The sequence below is a fragment of the Malurus melanocephalus genome, unplaced genomic scaffold (genome assembly GCF_030028575.1).
Source record: "Malurus melanocephalus ecotype Western Australia unplaced genomic scaffold, MMel_1.1 scaffold_147, whole genome shotgun sequence".
Lineage (NCBI taxonomy): Eukaryota > Metazoa > Chordata > Aves > Passeriformes > Maluridae > Malurus > Malurus melanocephalus.
Window position 1 is genome coordinate 486463 of NW_026623379.1, and position 22706 is coordinate 509168.

The following is a 22706-nucleotide window of genomic DNA, read 5'->3' on the forward strand; positions in this document are numbered from 1 at the left end:
GGGGAAAAACATACAGCTCTGACAGACAATGAACTGTCTCRGGAGCCACAGAGGCCAGAATGAACTGCACAAGCAGACATTCTGCAGAGCAGTGCTGCAGAACTGTGCCTGGCGCCCTAACGCTGGCAATCCTGAGAGGATTGCATTTTCAGTACTGTGTGAGCTCCAAGTCAGCCAGCCACAATGGACCAGAAGGGCCACTGACAGCATTTAAGTTCTTTGTTGTCCGTCCCTGGCACAGAAAAGAAACCAACCTACTTTCAACTAATTTGCAACAACAGAGCATGGTCCTCAAAACTCATTTTCTGGCCACTATTCCCCCATGCTCGCCATTTGTTTCTCAAGGCAGCCAGGGCTGCACAAGGCAAGGCTTAGGAATYAGTCCAAGAGATTCTATAGACTCCTTGGTCAGAATGAGACAGAGCTCAAGCAGCCTAAGAACAGAAGAAAAGATGGACCATCTTTCCTCCTGTTCACTGTGAGAAAACTAATGTATCTTCATGACACCTCTTCATCCAGCAGAACTATAGATTGCACAGCATTCCTGCTACCGACCCTATTCCAGAACCCTGGCACAAAGACCTCCCCTTACACACCCATCCCAAAACCAAGCTCAGAAGTCCTCTCCTGGAGGGCCAMGAGTACAATTACACTGCTCCACAACAAATCTGCAGCCAAGTGAAAAAACTCAAAACAGAGAGTGAATATAATCTGATAGAAAGGCAATTTGTTGCTTGCTTCACACGTTGTTTTTCACGTGTCCTCTCAACCTGCTGCAGCCACAGATTTAAGCTATGGACTATCTATGGACTCTTACAGCTGGCTACACCAGGAATTTGCTACAACAGCTATGCCCACCAGTCCCAACTCGAAGGCAAACAGAGACCAGATTTCCCTCATCAAAATGCTTTGCCTAAATACCATGCCATGATGCCACWCTAGGAAAATGCAGGCCACAAATTCAGTAAAAGTCATGGGCATATGGTTGGGCATTATTCATTATTGATAATCAACATTATTGTTGAAAAAGAAATCCTAATAAATGCAAGGTACACCATTTAACTCCACAGAGATTTTTGAAAACCCTTTAAATACAGATATAGAAYGAGTGAAAAAAAGCAGTAAGCATAAGGGTGCAGGGGGGAATTAAGCAAAACACCCTAGTCTGTACCTCAAAAAATGTAAATGCTAGGGTGGATATTTTGCTTCCAAACAAAAACCAACCATCACACCAGCTCATGGGTGTTTTAGCTTTAATTTACAGTACGATGCTGAGACGACTTTGTCAGTCACTTGGTAAAAATCAACTTGTACAGAACAAATACAGACCATAAGTGGGATTAAAATCAGTCCCAGCAATTGAAAAGAATGAGTTTTGTGAGTGGCGAGGTGGTGGCAGCRTTCTTCCTTCCAAGTATTTGGATATATTTTAAATTTAACTCTTAGGTCTCCATTTTCTACCTCTTCAGCAGCCAGCTTTTTGTAACTGACAAAGCCAAATGCAAGTCTCCTCCATAATTGTGCTGCAAATAGACACTGGMAGCTGCTGTACACGTACCTTCAGTGAAAGGACACTGAAATTCTGAAATAGAGAGGGTTTTTTCAGTGTTTAATTCAAGTGGACATGAAAGAAAAGGAACCTGACTCAGAAGCAAATTTTGCAAGCCTCAAAGAACTACATGGATCGGATATTTGGAAATGCTTTTAGGTTTAGTATTCCTTCAGCCACCACTGATGTTTTCRAGAAGAATCTGCTCTTTGTGCTCTTTTCACCTACTATATGATGAAAATATTCACAAGCCAAATAAATATTTGTTTTCTCTTACAAGTCACCTTTARGATCACAATCCATCCTGACATCAGGACAAGGAGTTCAGTTTAAAGTTTAAAGTAATTCATCACCGAGCTAGGATCTAAGTTGCACCAAGAATAAATGCGCTTCAAAAATATGCAGTTGCCAAGTATTTACACAGCCATTTGAAATGTCTAATGCAATCACAAGACTGTGGTTTGCTTCCACTAGAAACACTCTTACATTTACATTAATCTCTGGGAATTGTCTTGCACTACAGGAAACCACCGAGTGCCTCYGATTATTGGTTCGACCACATTTGAGCTGAAGACTCTGTGCTTGAGCAGAAACCTGTGCGTGACAKCTCTGTATCCTGACATAAAGCTATAATTACTCTGTGATGAGAGCCCCAACTGTGAGTGTGTCCACACCGACTCAGAAACAAATCCTCAGGATAAATCCCTCGCATCTTTACAAAGCCAGACTGGGAGGTAAAAACAARACGTAGTATTTTATTGATTTTGCACAAGAAGAACTGAAGCGGGCAGTTTTGATAGACAAAGTCATGTAGGCACCTAATCCTCTCAAGATCAGTGGGAGTTAGAGATCTATATGATTTTTGCAGATCTGGCCACAACAGRTATGTCAGTAGTCACACCAACGACATTTATGCTTTCCTGGGTAGCTGGGGATCACCCTCAAGCCCCAATCCCAAACCCCTAACTCTCAGTTTGCCCTCAGTCCTAAGAAACCACATGGCTCTGAAGGCTGTGAAGCTCCACGGGTACAGAAGGACTGCCTCGTGCTGGGCTCTGCCCCTCTCTGCAGCATGGACAACTAACCAGCCCTGGCTTCCAGGTGATAAATGTGCTTCAGTTCCAAATCTGAGTCAGATCCACAGAACCCTTGCCTGCTGTCTTCTCATACACATGTTAGAAAGCAGCAGGGCATTATCCTCATGTTAAACAGGCCACAGAAACCTAGTTACTTCCTTACTCTGAAGGGAGAGGTAAACAGCTCTAGGTCAGGATTAGGAATACAGGCAGACTAATGTGGGAAAATCTGCCGTGTTATTATCCATCTTTCACATCAGCTCTGCCAACTTTCCCTGTTTCATCTAATACTTGACACTTCACTAAGCACCTAAGCTTCTCAAGAGAGATCATTACACTATAATCACACTTTTATTAGAGGCTATGTTTTATTTTACATTTTTGGCCTTCCTGTTTGTAAAGAAAAACTAACTGTAACCTTCAGCAGGGTTTATTGCAAGACACCCTGGGGAAAGCAGCATATTGCAACCGTGTGATACCTAGAATATCAAATTTGGGGATGCTCAGGGACCCACAAGAGAGGGACAGAGGGCATCAGTTTCAGAGGTACCTATCTCATGCACATAAGAGATCACAAGAGGAAGAGTTCAAATCATTGGACCATTTTAGGAAGGCTTCCATTCGGTACTTTGTGAGCACGCAGTCAATCAGCCTTGCTGATTTACTATACCTCCTGCACATGAGAGCTGGCTCAGTGCATTACAAACCAGATTGTAGCAGAAACCATGACATTCAAGGTGGCACTTTCAAGAAAAGGCTCCAGGGCACAGGTTTAGGTCTCCTGGGGACCCATCCAGAAGAGACAAGAGGTGCAGGCAAGCACTTGAACGAACACATCACTCCTGTCTATGTACCCACAGCTTTCCTGCCCATCAAGTTCYTGTGACATTGCAGAAGATCACATCAAAACATTAAGTTTAGGATTTAAAATGTCATTATGGCAATGTGACAGCATTCTGATAGTAAATGCAAACGCCATTCAAAAAATTCAGGAAAATTCTCACAGCAATGTTAAAAATAACATATGCACCATGTGGATATGTTAATGYGCTGTCTTTCAGCCTTACACACTGGGCTAGGAATATTTTTTGTGTGTGTTTTAAGAATAGTTATGACCTTAAAAATAATAATTCTTGTTCACTCACTCTCCAGAATTCACATTCAAGATTTGCTGCCCCTTACAGGGAATGATGYATTTTTTGTCCTCAGAATGCTAGCAATGCCATTTCAAGTAATACAATGTTCTGCTACCAGTGAAAGGTGCCACCTCCACAGCCCCATAAACTGAAATCCTCCCTACTGCAGCTTCAGTCCAGCCATGGTAACACACTGCCCTTCAGCTGCTCTTTGGCATCACCACTGATTTGGCTCCTCTTAAGGCCCATTAAACTGCTGACCTCTCCCTCCAGATGACCCAGTGTGGCTGTGCCAGCTGTGCCAACCAGCTGGCCCTGGCATCACAGCCCTCCATTTAAGCCAATGAAGAGCTAGGACATGGCAGGATTGGACAACAATGCCATATTAACAAGTAGGAACACTGACTTTCAGAGCTGCAAATCAGGATAGRTGCCTGAGTCTCTCTAGAAAGCTCAGTTGTCACTGGACAATAAAACACAGTGCGAGGATGGGGTGATTTAATACTGCAGCACTGAACTCTGCTGCTGCTAGAGGAGATGCTCCCCTTCCAGCCTGGCAGAGCAGAGCACCAACTCCACAATCTCCACACTGACAAAGGGTGCTGAGGGGCACGTTTACATCCTGGACTCCCATGCACTGTAGTAGCTGTGAAGCCTCCCCTAAATCTCACCAGCAYGCCCTGACCTGTGCTACCCAAAAGGTCTCTGCACTGCGTTCAGCTCTGGTTTGATTGAACAACAAAAGCACAGTTTTGACAGCAGATGCTACTGGAGTGGATTTTGCAGCGGACCACTGAACAACAACAGGYAGAGGTAATTTCAGAAAAGTGCCACTTTAGTCCTCATACTGGCCAGGTACTCAATATTTAAAGACTGTGTGGCTATGTCTTTGATTGCTCTCATTCAACAGAGCCCTGAAGAACAAGTACTGCATTACTTCGCCTCATTGAAGCTTCAGCCCAAAGTCCTCGGCACCTGTAAGAGCAATGGTTTGATTTAAGTCCCCCTCCCTGAAGCCAAGATTCATCATTTTGAGCAAAACGAAAGGACAGTATATTTGTTCAGTGCTGAAGCCCCTGGGACTCAGAAGACAAGATGAAATGGAAATTTTCTTCTCTTTTTTTTTTCTTACAGGTTTATATGACCAGTATGGACACGATGGGTTCTTAAGAGGAGAGGTCCCCTGATAGAGAGCACAGACTGAATGTTATCAAGATGGTACATGCCAGTCATTAGGATGCTAATTGGCCCTGACAGGGCTCTGGTGACTGAAGTGAACATCCAAACTGTCACTACCTGGAAGCATTGCTGCAGGGAACAGCTCCAAGGAGCCTAAAGGAAAAAAGTGGGTGTGAGGAGGTGGAGAGATGAGGGATGTTTACWGCTCTCTACAGCTGTCTGCATCACGTATTTAAACAATGGGGAAAATAATTCTGTCTTTCTACACTGCGCTGATAAAAAATTCCACTAAAAAATCACTTTGGGTAATTTACATTTAAATGGACTTTGCACATGAACTAGATTATTTTGCTGGTCATGTTTACAGTTCTTTCCGTGCTCCCCTTCCCCAGGACTCCATGACTCTTGTCTCCTGCACCATCTTTTCTGTCTCCCAACCAATCCAATTAAAACACCAAAAATAAATTAACTTGTCAGATTTCCCCACCACCAGCTCTCTCCTACTGCTCTATTCCTGTCAGAGCTTTACCTCATCTTGAAAAATTCTGGTGTGTTGAGTGTTTTTGTTTATTTGCCTAGGTGGCCAGATTTGTCATCTATGAACTAGATTTACAGCACTTTMAAAGCAGAGAATCAAAAGTTTCTGAACAGCACACTGGTGACCACTTCCAGTTTTGGCTGGACAACATTCTTGTAAGGCTGGGAGACCACCAACAGGAAGGTGCAAAACTGAGACTAGATTATCTGCAAATTATAGTTACCAAAACACGGATTGCTGAAAAATAAATGTTACTCAAAGGTGTGTTTTGTACTTCGCCGCAAATAATCAACAAMACTGACTCAATGAACACAGCAGCCTAAATGTGACAAGCCAGCTGCATATTTAAGAGACCAGCTGTGAACACGAAAACTCTGCTAGTAAGATGCCATAACACACATTTAAAACACTGGTCCACAACCCTGAATCGCAGGTCTGCATTTCATCCAGGCCTTGAGCATGTCAGGTGAAACCAGAGAAGCTACAATRTAGCTGTAATTAATGTTTAATCTATGATAAAAGCAAGGGTGGTCTGGAATAATATTCCCAAAGAAATAAAAAAGTTTTCCTTACAGCTGCAATCAGCGGTCCACTTTTCTTGATCYCTCACTACCATAACACTTAGGGAACCCAAAGAACTTTGGGGGATACCAACCAGAACCAAAGCAGCTGGTGAGATCCATCCTCCACACCAACAGACTGCTTAGGTGTTCTTGCACAGTCTATTATACCCCACAAACRTCAGTTCTGTGGTCCAAAAATCTGCTGCGGAAGAGAAGATCCTGGCAGAAATTATCTGAGAGCTTCCACATRTGAACAGGATGATAAATATTTGCAAAGCAGGTAAATCATCCCTCCTCCCCTGCATGCCATTATGCCATGGGAATTCCTACACTTCTAAAACATGCACACAAGGAGATTGTGTCAAGGCTGTATGACTAAGGTGAGGAGGGGAGGGAAGGGGAGAAAAGTCATGTGAAAACTAGCTTTGGCTCCTGGAACTACAGCAGTGTCTCCTAAAATGACTGTAGGACACAGAAGGAAGGATGCAATGCTCCACAGGCTGTATTCTGTACTGGCTTGCAGGAATAAAGTTTCTTGAAGCAGTTTGCACCATAAGCAGACAAAGAATAATGGGGAAGAGACAAAGAGGTGCAAAGCAGCTGGGATTTCCTGTCCTCTGGCATGAGCTGGGAGAATGGAACCCCATTTTGTCACTCTCTCTGCTCACCCAAACCTTGCCAGCAAGCCTCAGCACAATTCTTCCCAGACAGAGTGGGCACAGCCAGAAGGATCCTGTGGAGCACAGAATTTGTGCCTCTGTGATGCACRCTAGACCTCATGTACACAAGCACTTGTGCTTCCTATTGTCACCTCCATCAAGCCCCTGCAAGCAGCTTTGCTTTTCTCTGTAAATAGGTTTCATTCCTTCATAAAAAGGATGTATTAGTCATGAATAAAAACCAGAAAGTTACTGGGGAGGGAAGCAATACTCAGTGTACCACAGTCAATAAAAGACAGAAGGGAAGAAAAATATTATCTGGAGAGTTCCAAGAAGGTTAGGGTTACAAAGATGCAAAATATTGGCTCTGACACAAAAAAAAGGCGCTTCTGAATACTGATGTGCTCCACACAATGACAAAGAAGCTATACTTACCTTAAAGGAGATTAAGTAATATATAGCAACACCTGAGGAAAGGGAGGAAGGTAGGAAAGAAAGACAAGCAAGCATAAACAGAAAGAGAATGAGGCACCTGAAGTCTTTTTCATATAGCTGCTTCTCCTTCACAGGGGAGATTTATATCTTTTCCTTGGAAATTCAGCATTCAGGAAAGTGGACTTAGTATAACTCCATAATAAAACCCTCTTTTCCAGGCCCCAGGAAACTATAATACTGATTTACTGGTCAAAGAAATAAATGTGCTTCAGAGTTCCATACAAGGTCTTTCTGAAGTTAATCCAGCTCTAAGATGGATAAGCAAAAGTGGAAAAATACCGCAGAATGTATTTGTGTAGATAAAAGGAGCTTTCTAAAGGCCACTGTTCCTGTCATGATGGAATAATTTTCATTCTCTAGATAAAGAGCTGGAGAATAAAAGTAGAGAAAGTTACAGCACACAACCAGCTCCCTGGGCACCAGGATGTATTTGCCAGCTGGGGACTACACTTCACTGAAAACGCCTGATCAGTTAAATTTAAAACTGGATATATTTYATACAGGATTCATTTGAGCAAATGTTGATATCAGTGTCTGACACCGCAGTCAGCAGAGAGAAACAGTCACCTGCAGGACACAATTCATCTGTTTCTAATGCAGTTGGCTAAAGCAGGGTCAAAGGAACTAAGTCCTAAAATATCTCTTTCCCTTTCCTGAGTGGAAGGAGAGCCCATGTAAGTCAGTCAGAGGCAGACAGATGGRCTATAGGCATCTGAAGCTAATGCTGGACTCAAAGCATCAAAATGACTGCAGAGATGAGATTCAAGTACACACATGGAGTTGGCAGAAATTAATCCACTTCTCACTATGATGACTGTAAATCTTACTCTGGAGAATGCAAACACAAGTCCCAGGCTTCTATGCAATCTGTGCTACCATTTAAAATGGATCAAGATGCAGCCCTTATAGTTGTAGAGATAGCCTTTTAAATGCAAAGAAATTGCAAGTAGAAGCAACACTATTCCTGAGCCTACAGATGGATACAAATAGACCTTACTGATGCTCAAGAGCATTGTAGGAAAATTCGTAAGACTGACAGTTTTGAATTATTCTCCCTTAGATTCATGTCAACAGAGCTGTCCATCATTTCCTAATCCTGAGTTTAAATGCAGATTGCAGGAGCAGAGCAGAAGATTATAAACCCCAGATTTCTGTTAAAACAACCTTTTTTTAATGAGTGAACAAGGCAAATGAGTCTTTAAATAGAACTTAATGATGTAGAYTGCAAATGTCCCAATATATGGCCTGGCAGAAGAGCTCATCCAGCCCAAACTGATCAGCCCCTAATAGAAGTCAAACCCTGAACTGTTCCCGTATCTCTCTCCTGACAGGTGCTGCTTTGTCCCACAACACAGATGGCTGGGAGAAGGTTGCAATGCACACAGCCCATAGCTCCTGTCCCTGCTCACATGCAAGGGCTCTCCAGGAAAAGCACGTGCAGGACTGAGTCGCCTTCACCAGGACACCAGCAGCCCACTGCTGCTCAGTCTTTGTCCAGGTGTTACTCAGGGAAAGAAGCAGCCTGTGTGCAAGGATGTTTCCCAAGTTTAACACCTGGGAAATGTTGCAGCTACTCTAGATWGACTGCCTGCACTGTGTATGCATGAAGTACAGCTCCCACCATGAACTGTGTGTTCCCTCCATCTGGAAGGGCTGGGCACTGCTAGGATGGACTCTCTGGTCAGGCAGGAGTGTTTACTAAAGCAGTGGTCAGTCATTCCACATGGGCTGAAACCTGTCTGATCAGGGACCATTGCTTGTCCTGCAGTCACACGTGCTTACACAGCAYGAGCTGCCAGCTGGGGCTGGTGAACACTGCCGTGGTACAAACAAATAAAATCAGCCTTATTCAGACCAAATTCCACAGCAGAGGCTGTTTGCTTGCCCGCATTCTAGGTTAAATACAGAGGGCTGGGCTAACCTTTCAATTCAAAGTAAACCAGACACTGACCTTCTCCCACAAGAAAAAAAAATAGCTATGGGGAAGCTGCTTCAGGACTCAAAACCAGTCATTTATTAAAACTGAGAGATTACTCCTACCAACAAAAGGCAAACAAACTCCAGAATCATCTGCCCCAGCACACACGAGAAACTGTCCAACCTTAACCTCTATTTCCAATGCTAATTACTTTCAAGAATACTAATCTGAATTTTTCCTAGCTTCTGTGGAGGATAAAAAAACAGACATGTGCAGAGATCTTCATCTTTCCCTTTCTAAATTCATATGAATTATATAATTGCACTTGTAAAGGACTAGAGCAAGTGACTAAAAAAGTAATGCAGAATGAACTAACACTGCTTGTGACAGGGCAGGAAAAGAATACTTTCAAAAGCAGACTTTCTCCCTCCAAAAAACTTGAAAAGAGAAGGCAGAAGACACTATAATTGCACATGTGAAAAATCATTCAATGACAATGGGATGTATATCAAGTWATTTTAATTGCTGAGTTTATGATATGCTTTAAATGATGTTAAGGATAGCCAGAGAACAAGGATGGCTGTCATCTTAGAGAAAATGCACTCAGTTAAAGACACATGCCTTCTGAACATACATATCTGATCCATTACATACAAATACTGGCAGTGAAATCGAGCAGAAGGGCTCACAGGCATTTTCTAAAGGCAAAACCCTGTCATTGTCAAAGGATTTATTAATAATTATAAATGAAATCATGATTATCAAAGTTACACACCTGGAAGCATTTTGCCAAAATCATTTAACTCTGCACTAAAACTCCAAGGGAAAAGGAAAGACCAATTAATTTTCTCATGGTAGGATTTCAGTTAAAATTCAGAAGGCAACTTACATCCATTGGGGTTTTGGGGTTTCTTAAAAARGCATGGGGTATTCACTCAATTGATTTCAGGACAAGCGTATTTGTATTACTACACCTTTAATCAAGACTTTATAGTAAGGCACTGTGAAGCAGGAGAAGAACATCCTTATGCTGAGAGTAACACAATGGTTCCCCAGCAGAAGCTCACAGGAGCAAGATAAATGTTTGCAGCCTCTCCAATAAGCGCAAGTACTGCACTCTGAATGTGAGAACAATGATGTATGACAAACAAGGAGCTCAGCCTGCCAGAAACTTTGTGTTTGTTGTTCCAAAAATGTTAGAAGCCACTAATTTAGAGCATATTACAAGGGACACTATGGAACAAAAMCCAGATACTGGGAGAGCACAAAGAATGGAAAAGAAAATCGCAGCCCCCCTCCCAACCAGCATCCTAACAAAGAGCATTCCCAACAGTTAGAGTGTTAAATCCTGAGAGATCAGATGGGTTTTGGGAGCACAAGCAAATCTTCAATAGCAGCCCTGTTACCATCCCTGTAAATCCACTGCCTAAGCAGTGAGAGAGTGTCACTGGAGGGGTTTAGGAAATATAAGAGCTCAGCAGGGCCAGGCACAGTGTCAGTGCCCCCAGTTTAAGGGCAGAGGCAGGCAGCGATTGTGCAGTTTGCTCACGGACAGGCAGCACAGCCAGGTAACAAACCCTGACTCTGCRCACAGCGGGCTGTGCCTTGCTCACAACCACATCCCGCTACTCTTCAGCCAGCAGAAGGAAAACAGTACTACACCAAACAGTGGGAGAAATCCCTCAAATCTTCGTGATATRCAAAGCCTGAAGGAATGCGCATTACAGAAAGATTTAGTTTGCTGGCATGAAATCAAACGTATAAACCCAAGATTATTCACAAAGATCAAGACAACCTTCAAAGAAGCCAGAAATCCAGGGGGAAGCAACGTATTTCCAAGTAGTTCCACTTTTCTCACACAAGCCAGGGAATCTCAGAGAGAGGGTCATAAATAATGGACTTTATTTTCATTCTTTGCATATACTCTGGCTGATGCAGCCCCTAGTGTCATCTGGAGATGGAAGCTGATAGTGAGCCATTTTTGGATACTCAAAGACACCTTAAAAGAGACTTTTTCTTGGAATAAGAGTGTTTGATTTCTGAAATACAAACTATTGTAATTTACTAATTGCTTTACATAGCCTACAAGTATTAGAGTGCTTCTAAAAGAAATCAGATTATTGATAATAAAAGCCTCTGTAAACTAACAAGGAAAGGCATTTCAGGATGCAGTGACTGAAGGAAGAATATTCAAATTAAGGTACCTGTAAAACATCAAAGTAACCCACCATAGACAGAACTGTCCTAGGACAGAAAGAGTCACTATTACTTCATGTCTTCAAAGTAAGACCAGAGGAGTCTTCTCAAATACATGTATATATGTTACCATGCCTAAACCCCAGTTAGTGGATATTGAAATCAGCATTAATGCAAGCAACCCTTTCTCAGACACACTTCATTGTGAGTACTTCTGATCACAGTACAATTCAAAGACAATTTACTGAACTGAGAGCAAGTGCATGGAAGTGCTGGTAAGAATCAGAGGGCTATCTCAGGAAAGTTTTACTTGTTTAAGCTAACAGAACATAGCACAAAAGAGGACAGGATCACTGCCTGCAAACACACTTGAGGAGAGGGAGCTGCAAGAAACACGAAGAGACGTTTAAACCGTAGGATTATCTTGGCGCAGAAATGAGATAAACCAACCATGAACTCTTCTTGGCTGGAGGTCAGAGAAATCCGAGCATGAAGTAGCTGTAATCTGGAGCAGCCTCCCAGARGGAGAAGGCAAAGAGGAGAAGAAAGCAGATACGGAGAAAACTCCAGAGTCCACAGAAAGGGCTCCTGCCCCGTGTTGATACTTCAGGAGCAGGGAGTGTTCCCTGGGACTGAGRCTTAGAAAATCAGGCTATCCTTTCTAGCTTTAAGCTTATACAGAGTTCAATTATTTGGTAACAAGTTATCACTGGAAGAGAAGGATTTATGTGTTTTTGTTTTTCTTTTTCTGTGTATTTCTAAAACAGGAAACTTTTTCTTTTCTTTAGACATAAAGATAACTTCTGGTTTTCATCCGTTATCCAGCAGCGTGGGAGAACACACMGCAGGAGGAAAACATTGCAAGAAGACATAATTTAGGATTTACTATGGAGTAACCTATGCAGTCAGACAGGACAGCATGAACAGCTCTACACTCCACCAGAGGTGGACTTCACAAATGTTCCACTGCCAAGATTCTTCAGCTCTTATCAACAGAGGGAAGGAGAACTAAGAGGTACTGAGCAGTCAACATCAAAGTGCAAGAGATTCAAAAAGGAGCATCGGCTCCTGGGTTATCATTCAATTGAAAGTATGAAGTATTTATCCTTCCTTCTGCAAACCTGATCCACAGGCCCTGGAGCCAGACACCCTTTCTGCAGCACATTGAAGTCATTAACCATGAAAGTTAAAGCCAAAATCACATCAGCCTGGTAAGGAAACTGTTGGAGTTGCTCTTGCTCTCTCTGCTTCAGAAGCAGTTTACCACAAAACCATCAAAACACAGATACCAGGAGTCAGGAGAGCTGGATYGCCCTCCTGACAGCTCACCCCATGCAAAAGTCATAAGTTTTCCATAACMACTTCATTGTCTCCAATGCCCTCACTCACCCTCTCTGTACACAAAGCTTCCCCTCTTCGGAAAGTGTAAAAGAGACTCTTCTATGCTCAGAACTGTAATGTGAAAACAAAATYGTGTTTTAGTGATATTTAAACTGATTTAATGAAGCAGTTTCAATTCCACCCTTCCTTCCTCCCAACTCCACCCTCTCCTTCGAGAAGGAAATTTGTTTGGGTTAATATGGAGGGAGAAAAAAAGCAAGCTGAAAATAGCCTCCTTTTGCCTTAAAAAAGTTAAAACTATGAATAAACACTCTGAAACAGGAATGCAGTTAATCTGCCCACCAAATTCCTACACTGTTTTTTTTGTTCAGCTTTCCAAAACATTTTTATAAGGATCAAACACATAGACTTAGATCTGCAGAGCTAGTGGTATCCCAGAACTGCCAGCTTCCATGCTAGTAACTGGTTTTGGCATGAGAAGAAATGGTATGAGACGGGATGAACCAAAGATATAATCTGGGACTGTTAAATACTAGAATATTTGAGCAAATCTCCTCACATCAGAGGAATCAAAAAAAAAAAAAAAAAAAAAAAAAAAAAAAAAAAAAAAAAAAAAAAAAAAAAAAAAAAAAAAAAAAAAGAGAAAAATCCACCAGGAGAAGAGAAAAGCATTTCTAGTTTCCCTTTAACTGTGCAACAGACGAACAGCATTATCTCCTAAAAATCTACCTTGCCAGTAAAAAGCACTAACACTGTTATCCGTATCTTAGACCCAAGTCACATCTGTCCCTGACAACAACAGCTGCCAACACTGAAAGAGCAGGGTGCTCAGCCATCCTTTTCACCCTGGGCTGGAAGCCAAAGCAAGGATGGCTTATGTATTTGCAGTGCAAAACCAAACAAACTCTTTATTCTGTTCCCTACACTATGCTATTAGCAAGCAAGCCCATCAGCCCCAGGGAGCATCCCTGCAATCTGAATATTTGAACCCAAACCTAATTTTCCGGCATTTCCTTTCCACTGCATCAGCAGTGAGCTCCAGGTAATACCACAAGAGTCATGTGTACCATCCTACCCGTGCAGACAGAATCCTCTTGGCAGAGTCGCCTTTCATCCCAGTTTCCCATCGCATGAGGCATCAGAGCATGCTGCCCTGGAGAGCTACAGACACTGCTATGATACCTGAGACGAGTTACATTTTAGAAAAGGAAACCTCCTCCCTCCTTTTACAGCAGATGAGCCCTCTGGAAGGAGAAAGGAAATGTCTCACTTTCATCTCAGAGTTCAGAGGGAATGTTTTAAAGCTGTCAATCGTATCAAGATCTTATTCATTGACACACCAGGGACAGCAGCTCTTCTGAGGTAGGCTGTGCTGCCATGAAGCAGCCAGGTTCTGAAAAGGACTTTGCCAGGTGACATTTGGAGAGCAAAGTAAAAGACTTACCTGTGACCCTAAAGCACAATCTGAAAGCAAACATGCAGCAGGCAGGCCAGAGGAGTTAAGCAGATGAGGTAAAGCCCCATGAAGAACAAAGCAGCACCTGCTAGTGAAATCCCAGGTGAGGAATGTGAACCCAAGCTGTCTGACCTCTTGGTGCCAGGTCCACTTCACTCAGAGAGACGAGATGTGCTCAGTGATCAGAGTGACACGGTGGGTGCCAGGATCTCACATTTGCTCACTAGCATCGCTGCCATGGTATACAGCCCTGCATTCCYCATCCATGTACAATGCTCATCATCTCACCCTGATTGCTACAGGACTTSAGGGATACTGTTTAGGCTGTGCAGAAATATTAGAGAAAGACATCCTGGTTAAGAATTATGTTACTTCTTCAACCACRCCACTGGAGCATTCACTGGCTCTGTGTTTACCCCCAGTTCCCATCCAAGGTGGAAAGTGTCCTTTAACAGACAGGAAACTGGCACATAGGCTACATCATATCAGAGGGAATCTATAAGCAGATCATGGAGTTGAAACTGGACTTGCATAATCTAAGGTAGCTACCAGACATTCTCCTTCCAAGAGGCGCATCAGCCAGCAGGCACCTGTGCAGCTTCTTCAGTCTGGTGGCTCAACAAAAGAACAATCAAGTGAGAGCACAAAGTCCAGGATGCTGTGGGTTAAGAAAGCAAATGCATCAGCAAGGCTAACAATATCCACCCTGCACCCAGCTCTGCACAGACCCTTGCTCAAGCAGCTATAACTGCACATTACTGCCTTCTCAAGGGTGCAGGAGCCAAATGTTGTAGCACACAAAGGTCTTTGACATCACTCATCTGCAACCTCATCCTCTGYTGTCAGCTAGTTTTTAGTGGAGGTGGCTTCCCTGGGTTCAAGAGGGATTCAGCTTTCCCAGGGCACTGTAAAGAATGAGAAGGAAATGGACAAAGACTCAAGAGAAATAGAAAACAGGCTGAAATGTGTGGAAACAGTCCTGCTTTTGATTAAAAGAAAAAAAAAAACTTAAAAGAAACCAGCCTAGGGTTTTTCTTCGCAGAAACACGAAGTCTCAGGCTCCCAGCACTCAGACCAGTGTATCTCAGACTGTGAACACAGCCTTCACTCCTGACATTCCGCTCCTTTATAGCAACTCTCTTAAGAAAACACCCACAATGACTACAGATGATTAGTCAGGAATACTAAATGATATAAACCAGCATGTCTGTGCCTCAGCCAGTAGTTTCTGCCCRAATATCTATCCATCCACCAAGAAGTTACCCCTTTGAGCAGCGCTCTCCATCATGTAATACATCAGCACCAGATGTTTTGAACCTGGTTGCAGAGAAARGAGTGGAATTTAAAGAGTTAAGAAATTTTGGCTGCAATTATCAGGAAGAACAGTGGTAATGCAAGGTACAACCATGGCCCTGATCAATATTCCTAATACAGAAAATATGTATCTCAGGGCATGTCTGCAGCACTGGAAGCAGTCTTCCAGCTGAGCAGTTGTTTTTTCCTTCAACTCAGCCTCACTTTTAACTACTCTTGATTAAAACAATTACTTTCACTCAATATTCAACTTCTGACAGGTAATATTCTCTACATATGTTGCAAGCTGGCTTCATCCTTACAGGCAAAACACAAGAGCTCCCTAGAAGCAACTTTTCTTATTTTGTAAGTCATGTATAATTTATGCAACTGCAATATTGACACAGGCTAGAAATATGCACTGTGCCAAAATAATCTCTTATAAGCTTTCAACAGATTCTGGGACATTTTCCTCTTAAGGCATTGCTTCCTCCYGTTATTGCCATTAGTTCTCAGGAGAATTCGTTACCTGAGCACAATTAATTCCTGTACAYCCAACCTCATAATCCAAAATCTAGACCATGTCAACATTCAATGCCATTTAATTGTACAAGTCTTTGACAGCCCCCTAAGCACTTACAGGGCTTTTTTTGTTCATTTAGCCCTCAAGTATTCATCAAAGCAAACACTTACACATGCATAGATGTGCTCCTGCCTTTCTTGTCTAGCAGATGGATTCCACACAGGACATACATAACTGACATATTCAGCTCTTCCAACYAGGTAAACACTGAAATTGTCTGAAAGCTGGAGATGGTTTTGCAAGCAATTGTTATCACTGTTATGCCAAATACTGAAATCACCAGAGTCTGTTYTACTGAGTTATTGGCAAAAGAGGATTACTGACAAAAGAATCACAGGCAAGTTGTATGTTACATGGACATCACAGATGGCTGACAGGAGTAGGAAAGCATTTTCTTCACTGTATTTCCTTTAGGTGGAAACTAAAAAGGAGAATGATGATTTTCAAGAGTTTTCATTCCATTTCCAAATAGCACTGAATTAGGGAGCTCTCTTGCACTGCACAGAAAATTCCATTATCTCATTTTAAGAGCACACCTAGGTACAGACTCAGGAACACTCCAGCACTGAGTCACCCTCTTTTTTCACCTGCCAWGCCTACAAATAGATGTCACCCAGGTATGATGTGCTGGCTTCCAGCACTCTGAACGAGTTTAATCTTCCTTGCCCAAGTAATACTTTTCTCTCATTTTTTTTATTTAAATAAACTTTCCTTTCTGAAGCTGTTCTTGCGAACAAAATATGTTGTCGAATTCTCATCTTGGCTATTGGATGAAAAACCAGAACACTCACCCAAAGCACACARTCTTTGATCATTTTCCTCACAAGGTACGCAGCCAGCCAGAAGAATTTGCAACTATGAGCTTCAAGTATGAGGTTTTGGGGGATGGRAACTGTATGGATCCTTTTGGCCTGGGATTCCTAAATCAAAGCTTTTTGCAGTAGCAAGTGAACTGATGAAGTATAAACAGACAAACACATAATTATCACAAATTACAGCTAAAAAATCCTCACTGGAGAAAACAGWGTGTGTGTAGGAGAAACTCACCGTAACTCACTGTAACTGGAGGTTTTGCAGATGACACAGAGGATACAATTGGAAGGAGCTCTTGATCTCCCACAGYAATGACAACTGGCCCTTCAGTGACRCCACTGCAAGACACAAAATAACAGGTTCATGAGTAAAACAGGCAGGTGGTYATCGGGAGTCACTTCAAGAAAAAACTTCTCAATCCAGAATTCCTGCTCCCTGCTTCACAATTCCCTTGCCCTCACCTCTATACTTCCCCAGACATTCTTCAACTTCAGCAGAGTTTGTTACTAAAACGAAACTCGGGTCACCAAATATTAACTTATTGGAGAAAATCTCTTCTTGTACATTTTCAATGCAGATTTTTTTTAAAGCAATGTTAAAAAGATGTGACTTTGTCATTGAATCCGTGTACAAACTAGGTGTATGTGGGAGTGAGCACACAATGGCAAGAGAATAAGGCACGCTGGGCATGCGGAGAAAAGTCCAGGTAACAAGTGTCKACAGAACAGCAGCCAGTGAGTTATGGTCCCCCAGCAGCACAAGAAACAAGCTTTGTGGGACCCAGGGAACAATGCACAGAGAACATTCAGAAGGGAGTGTGGGCTTCTATTTCTTATACAGGGCAAGGAAAAGTGAAATTGGTAAATATTTCTAAACATTSAAGTTTCGGAGGCTGACAAATGCCAAGGAAGCGAGCTTAGCTGGGTGGAAGCAGTTTATGCAACAAAATACCCACAAAAGAAAATCATCTACTATTGGGAGTGTTAAAACTTCACCAAGTGATGCTGCACRGGGAAAAGTAAGTTTATAGCTATATTCAAATGCATAATCAGACAATGCATAACAGGTTAACTCTACCTACAGAAGCAGCAGTAAGGTCAGAGCTGCAGACAAAACSTCTTGAAAAGAACAATCCCTCCTCCACAGCAGCTTTATAGTGGATAATGAATCACATGACACACAAGATTTTTGCTAGTGTATACATTTCTTCAGTATTGCATTTGGAACTGCATATAGATTTTTATAGTTAAAAATAGTGGAATTATCCCCACCATAAATTATGGAGAGTTAAAAAAGCGAACCCCTACATCCATCCTGACCATGCACAACCAAGGCTGCACTTTTTATCTATCCACTTGAAAGGCATTAGGTCTGCAGATCAAATGTGCCTGGCTTGCTGTGGTTGAAATCCTAGCTTTTTTGCTGTTGTTTGYTTGGGTTTTTTAATCTTGTTATTTCAGGTGTTTAACGACACTAATTTCCAGATGGTCTAGAAATCTACCACACCAGCAAGCAAGCCACATTCCTGTTACGTGCAGGAGTGTCACTGTCTGATATTTTACTGTTATAGTAACCAAGCTGGTCCCAAAGAGGCATCAGCAATGCATTCCCTAAGCATTGCTTTATTATGATTTTTTTCTAAAACTAAGAACTAAGGAAGTTTCAAGTGTTTCCTGAGAAGAATGATCTGCCTGATGATTTTTAGATTTGTTTTTTTTTTCCCCTAAACTTGACAAATACCAGAAGCAACATCACCTTTTAAGGCAAAAGGCATCTGAAAGCAAAATCCTTCTTTTAAGCCAGASTGACTCATAACAGCAAAGATTATTCCTATAAAAACAAACTCAACAATGAAGTAAGAATGAGCTTGAACCTCTAGTAATAACAATTCAAACAAATCCTTTTTTCTCCATGACTTTTGTGGACCGATATTGGCTGGTTTAAGCAGRTGCTCTTGGCTACTGCAAAAAAGAAAACAAGGCAGACAGACCACTGGCCCGAGCCAGTCTTATCATTCATTTGCATCCCCACAGAACACAGAAAGCACAAGCACAGATGCACAGAACACACTGCATCCTTTTCTTTCCTATAGGAATGCAGGAGGAAGGCTGTAGCTACACTGCAGTCACACGTGCTTTCAGCAGAGCTGCCGATGAGATAAGGCATAGAAGATGCACATAGCACTGCCTCCAGCAAGCCTGGGCAGCTGTGTACAAGCCACTATCAACATACCTTCATCATGGCCAGCAAACACGTTAATAAACCCTGAGCAGACTGCAGCCCTGCCTCCTGAAACACAGGGGGCCACTGCCATCAGAGGAGGCAGCATTAATTAYACTAATGTGAGGAGGTGATGCTCAGTAGGCTGAACTTAAATCTACTCCTCAAGTCTAGAAGACATCCAAAATCCTCCTTTTTGAGGAGTGTGACAGTCATTGCACAGATATTCCTTGACCTGCCCAACAACTGAGCCCAGGCAACCGCATTTTCAGCAAGAAGGTGGTGACACCACCAGCAGAGAGACCAGGGCTCCACTTTCCTCCCCACAAATGACCTGTTGKATAACCCCAGGCAAAACATTTTGTCTGCTTGCATCTCACTTTTATTCTCAGGTCGGGAGCATTTTTTTCTGTCTCTTCTTTTGACCAGGGATCTTCCTTTACAAGATATTCAGGTCTAGTATATGTTGCTGAACACAATGGGGCCTCTAAGCATTAAGTTTAAAAACAGAAACCTCAGCTGCAGTGTAACTCCAATTAGAGCTACAAGGTCCCCCCAAACCCAGCYACTCCAGACATTCTGCTCCAGAGACCAGAGACATGTTTTCGATCTTTCTGTTCTGGCTTGTGTCAAATGCTTCCAGGCTCTCTGGTGTGTCCCTCACCACCTGGAGTCCATCTAAAAAGCTCCCTGACAACTCCCAAAAAGAGGGTTTGGGTTTTTTTCAGACTAACTACACAAATTCTTAGCAGGGGGAACGACAGCTTAAGAAGAGCAGGTGAATTAAGTCCTAATGCCTCAAATCAAATTGTTTGATCAAAGATCTGTCACAGACAGCTCAGCTTTCTAGGAACCTGGACACCCTGAGTTAGATAAGAGTCCTGCTCTCCAATTTTCTTTCTTTGAAACACCTATATTTGCCCCTCCTACTCTTCCATTCCTCTGCTGGCACTCCTGCCAAAGGCAGAGATCAAGGTGAGTTCCTGCTGTAATCCAGGACTGTTCTTCCTTGGGGCTTGCATTAATCTGCACACTGSTCAAGGATCCTGGTTTCTAGATGCAGGACACCTCTGAGTGCTCTAGTACTTTCCAGAGCTTGCTGCTGTTTCATAGCATCACACAATGGTTCAGTTGGAATGGACCTTAAAGGTCAYCCTGGCYAACCTCCCTGCCATGGGCAGAGACACYTTCCATTAGATCAGGCTGCCCAAAGCCCCAACCAACCTGGCCTTGAACACTTCCAGAAATGGGGCAGCTTAGCCTTGTTCAACTTCACGAGGTTTGCACGGGCCCATCTCTCCAGCTGGGCCACCCACCAAATTCATTCTCTCCAGTTTAGCGACAAGGATGTCATGTAGGACACTGTCAAATGCCCATCACAGGTCCAGGTAGATGACATCAGTCACCCTTTCCTCATCTAACACCTCTGTTACACTGCCATAGAAGGCCACCACATTTATCAGGCATGATTTGCCCTTAGTGAAGCCGTGCTGGCTGTCACCAGTCACCTCCTTATTTTCCATGTGCCTCATCATAGTTTCCTGGAGGATCTGCTCCATGATTTTGCCAAGCACAGAGGTGACAGACTTCCTGGATTTTATGAATGCAAAGGGTGAACATGGCAGGAAACACTTGGTACCATGATGAGCTCATACTACCTGAGTTTTCATTCATCTGATCTCARTCAACAACTTTTTTCTTCCCCTTAAACTCAAAAATAGCTTCACCCTTCTTATTTTGAGGCAACGCCCAAACTGTGATAAATTCCAAGCTGCAGCCATTKGGGCAGCAATCCTAGCAAACAGAATCATTATCAACAGAGATATCAWAATGGCATTTGATGTTGACCCTAAAATGGTTTTGCTGTCTGTGGGTCTTCCCAGGAGCCTTATCATGTGACCTCTGTTTGCCAGTGGTTTTTTTACCCAGGGTTAGAGCTGAACAGGGACACAGARAAATGCTCCAGTTCGTGTCACAGCAGCACACAGGACATACATGCCTAGCATGATTCAACCTCCCTGCCTTGAAGAGAACACACAGAAATTCCAGCACCACGCAGATTAGTCACCTTCACCGGTGGCAAAGGGCCTTTTTCAGTCTCTGCTCYGCTTGTAACTACTGCAACTAATTCAGAAAATTTACTGACTGACTGAACTCTTGTATTAGCACACAGTGCCTGTAACAAAAAAATGAAACAGCTATTCTCTGAAGTCCTACTAAACACAAGAGGCTGTGGAAAATAAATTTTAAAGTAGGCATGAATACTGCTTGCTCTTGTGTTTAAGAGGAAAAATACCAAAAAGAAATGTCAGCAAGATTCTTTTTTGAACCACCACCCACCAGTCTCCTACCCATGCCTACTTTTTAATTTATGATTTTTTTAATTAAYGTAATGTTGTAATTTTTACCTACATGCTCTGCCCTCAAACAAAACTCCACTTGACAACTTGCAATCATTTGAAATCTCTTCCTTCAATTCCTATTGCTTGATGTAAGACAACTTCACACTGTCAGGAAAGACTCCTCTCCTGCCATGCCCATAGCCATCACCATGTACTCCATCCCCTGCAAATCTGCCAGATAAGCTATCTCCAGCTGGTATCTTATACATATTATATATATCAAACATGGAGAATATATAAATAGTTATTCCCTTCCCACTCCTATTTTAGGATTTCCTGAACTCTACACTATTTTATCCTCCTTACATCAGCATTAACCCTGTCAACCATATTCCTGCAACATTAATTCACTCTTGTCTCTGGAAACCACTACATTGATTTTCCTTTCTTTAGTTATTCTTGACTAAGTCCAGAATATGGAACTGCAGCCCATTTATGTATCAGCTCTTAAACTGATGAGCACGTGTAACTTCTATYAGAGTTACTGCAAACAGCACATTGTCACTCAGGCACTCTGCTCYAAACATCCACTTGCCCTCTGCATCCCTCCTCTGAGCTTGAAAAAAGCTTTGTTAAATATTTGCATCCGTGTTTCTGCTTGCAAAGGCATCTGTGCTCAGCACTTAGCACTGATAACCACAAGATCTGTGATCACACCGTGGCTGCTCCCAAGTCCCAGCCTGACTGGTAACAAAGTCCATTCTCCTCATGCAGAGGAGAGACTTTTATCACTTTTATTTCCAAATACAGAGCAAAAAGATGAGGCTTAATGTTCTTCCRTACCCTGGGCACTCTAGATGGAATGAGCAACACAAACAACCCATCCCTTGGGAAGGATGAGAGTGTCCCAGTGCAGYCTAAGGCACTTACTCCTCAAAGCAGGAAAACAAAGGAGGCTGAAACACATTCCMCTCCTGGAGGTCTCCCTGTATCAATCACTGCTTTCCTTCATTGTCACTCCACTCCCAATGTCTGCCTCTGTATCTTGTGTTACCAGATYCCAAGGAGATGTCTGCAGGACATGCTACATCTCACCAGAGAGCACAGAGGCAGCTCCCATGACACCTTCTGTACCTGTCAAAAAGGAAACGCTGCCTGATGCTGACTTCATTCATAATTAAGATACTATAATGACCTGCACTAATAATTAAATACTTTCAAAAATCACACTTAACTCAAAATTACTAGAAGTTCAAAACATGAAACCATGATTACGGTCTGCAGCTTTAAACTTGCTTTCTGGTTTTAGCTCTTGTGTCTAAAAAAAGGATTGATTCTCCCTGATTAGT

General features: G+C 42.6%; 1 protein-coding gene across 1 annotated transcript in view; it reads right to left on the reverse strand.

The window, feature by feature from the left end:
* TSPAN4 (tetraspanin 4) overlaps window positions 1-17107 on the reverse strand; it is a 331831-nt gene extending 314724 nt beyond the window's left edge. The window contains exon 1 of the mRNA XM_057371433.1: window positions 17030-17107. The gene's annotated coding sequence lies outside the window, so the exon portion shown is untranslated. The remainder of the gene's footprint in view (window positions 1-17029) is intronic.
* Between the last annotated feature and the right edge of the window lie 5599 nt (window positions 17108-22706).